Below are 3,112 nucleotides of genomic sequence, written 5' to 3'. Positions count from 1 at the left end.
GAAATGAAATATCGTAATGATTCAAGTAAATTGAAATAAAAGGATTCCATGAAACAAATCACGGTTGTTGCAAAATAGCTAACTGCATAAAATTAAAGGACAAATGTGTAGACGCCTACGCAGTGCTAGCTGTGTAGTATCCCACACTAGGGAGATAAATTTATTTATAGTAATCGAGATCCTAATCACGGGCAGTAGTTAACGGGAACGCAGCGCGCGCGCGCGTCAAAATGGCGGATCAGTGACGTTTGTTAATCTGTGGTTAATCGATGTTGGCGGGAATTGTGTGACGTTTAGTGTATTTTTTATGGAGTGTTCTTTTTTAATAGGTATGTGTTAATATTGGACTGATATATTTTTGTATCTATTGATAGATTATTGTCAGTAGATATTTCTTTAGGTAGTTTACTTTGTTTACATAATAAAAAATACACATTTAATTTCAAATTTCCAGCTTCTGATTTATTTATTTGGAAAGCATCAAATTATGTAGATATGAAATGTTAGAACATTTCTTTATAATATAAATAAGCAAAATTTAAATATTTTTGTTACCTTTTTTGATATATTATGAACCTATAATCATCATTGTAAAAGTATCACTAATCACATTCCTCTCGTTATCTCTCTAATATATAAAATTCTCGTGTCACAGTTTTCGTTACCATACTCCTCCGAAACGGATTGACCGATTTTGATGAAATTTTTTGTGCTTATTCGGGATCTATGAGAATCGGCCAACATCTATTTTTCATACCCCTAAATGATAAGATTAAGGCAGAACAGCGTTTGCCGGGTGCAGCTAGTCTAATATATAAAATTCTCGTGTCACAGTTTTCGTTGCCAAACTCCTCCGAAACGGCTGGACCGATTCTTATGAAATTTTTTGTGCTTATCGGGTATCTATGAGAATCGGCCAACATCTATTTTTTATCCCGATATTCCTACGGGATACGGACTTACGCGGGTGAAACCGCGGGGCGCAGCTAGTTTTTTATAAAAATTTATTAGTCTATATCTATAAATTAAAATATTACAATTTTTAAAAGTAGGTACTGCTTTATTTACTTTAACGTTTTTGAAAAGTCTTCAAGCTGATAAGGTTAGATCTACGATATTTTTAAAAATTTCAATTTGAAAATTGACAATGTTGGTTGTTATTGTTTGTGTAAATATCGTCAAAAATTGAAATTATCTAATCCTCCCTTAATAAAAAGGTATTACAACTAAACGAACAATAATTTATGAATTGGGGTATGTCTCCTTAATAATTAAGTATATGTAATTTTTTTATTTTATAGTTTCTAGTACAGCATAGGTACCCTCCGTTTCAGTAGCCGCTATTAGGAGTGTAGATGCTAAATAGAATATATTTTACGAGGACGTGTATTGTGTATGGTTTTATAGAATCTTTAATATTTGTACTCGCCCCGGCTTCCATCGTGGTACATTATAGGCTCTCAGGGATCAAGTATCAATGGTGAAATAATTTTTGAAAAAGATCCAGTAGTTCTGGCGATAAGCGCGATTAAAAAAAACTCTTCAGCTGTGTATTATTAGTATAGATACCTATCTACCTACGTCTAAAGTAAGAACTGACGAAAGACTACCTAGTCTCGTAGTAGATTAGATTTTATATGCTACCGCGGGTGGACACTACCCTGATGGTGGATAACAGCATATAAAATCTAATTTATTTCTTCATTTCACAATATCAAACCCAACCCGCACTTGGGCAGTGTGGTGGATTATGGCCTGAACCCTCATAGGAGGCCTGTGTCCCAGCAGTGGGAACGTGTATGGGCTGATGATGATGATGATGACAACATCAATACATATGAAGTGGCCATTTTGTATTCTTCCCGAAAAATTTATCCGTGAGACTTTAACATTACGTTCATGGTTTGATCCAATGCCAAGGTCATTTATCATTCATAGATAAAAAATCAAAATGTATGGAATAGTTGAGATCACATGTGCGAATTAGCTCCTAGCTGTTTCTTACATTTGATGTGTAGTATAAATATTTGGACTTGTTAACACAAACGCGCGATTTGACTAGCCTTTTACCTGGCTCTCGTGTGTGGGCTTTTTCGCAGTTAAATTGATAAAGCGATCAGGAAAGATGCACGAATCTGACAATCTATACATATTTCATTCTCAAGGTAAATCCCATGAATAGAATTGAATTAATTGATTAGAATTTGTCATATATAAAAATGTTTCAAGTGAATAACAGCTCAGCTTTACAGTAGTGGCGTTTACACTTCATTTGTTGTATATAAAATTAGAGGGGGTGAAACAGGGGTTCAAAATTTGTATGGGGCATACGCAGTAACGTGCAGTGAACTTTATGAAGGTCAGGGGCGAAATGTATAGGAACTATCGGAACAAACTACAAATTGAGGTTAACTGTTTAATAATAAAACATATATTTAGATATGTTTTTGTATTTTATTAATTTTTCATCTGTATTCACTTGTACTCTATAAAATCTTTAAATGAAATAAGCCCTTTCGCATAATTCAATTAAAACATGCAAAAATTAACCATCACACTCAACATGACCTTTACACAGTCGGTTAATACTAGTGTTAGTACCAAGAACTCAGAAAAGGGAAATGCTATCAGTCAAGATTTATGGCCTCAATTAATATCAATGTAACCCGTACAAACACGGAAGCACTTCAACGAATGATAAATGTATAGGCCATGGGGGTGGCTCGTATTGTGATTGATCTACTATCATATAATACAAAAAAAATCACGTTTGTCAACCTTTCAAAACCGCTAAATGGGGACGACTGCGAGCTTTTATGTTATTTTAACAGATTCAGCAGAAACATTCTATATTATAGAATAAATTACGATTAATAAAACTAATACGGATTTGGACTATGTATGATTTTTTATATAAAAATTATAAATAAAAAAGTTGTAACGATGTGAATGATTCTCTCCACTACAAAAGCCTATATCACTTTGTAACCACCAAACATAGAAATCATATCATAAAATCGCTTCGTTTATCGTATAAAATAATGACAAAAATCAAAAATATTTATCATATTATAATATACTAGCTGACCCGGCAAACGCTGTTCTGCCTTAT

At 33.4% G+C, this 3,112-nt stretch overlaps 1 protein-coding gene across 1 annotated transcript in view; it reads left to right on the top strand.

Annotated features, from left to right (window-relative positions):
* Positions 1 to 202: 202 nt before the first annotated feature.
* The window catches only part of LOC119828518 (carcinoembryonic antigen-related cell adhesion molecule 5-like), an 87,931-nt gene continuing 85,021 nt past the window's right edge, over positions 203 to 3,112 (top strand). The window contains exon 1 of the mRNA XM_038350685.1: positions 203 to 329. The gene's annotated coding sequence lies outside the window, so the exon portion shown is untranslated. The remainder of the gene's footprint in view (positions 330 to 3,112) is intronic.

The sequence above is a fragment of the Zerene cesonia genome, chromosome 8, assembly GCF_012273895.1.
Source record: "Zerene cesonia ecotype Mississippi chromosome 8, Zerene_cesonia_1.1, whole genome shotgun sequence".
In the NCBI taxonomy this organism is placed as follows: Eukaryota; Metazoa; Arthropoda; class Insecta; order Lepidoptera; family Pieridae; genus Zerene; species Zerene cesonia.
Note: the sequence above shows the minus strand (reverse complement) of the source record. Positions and strands in the feature narration are given on the sequence as shown.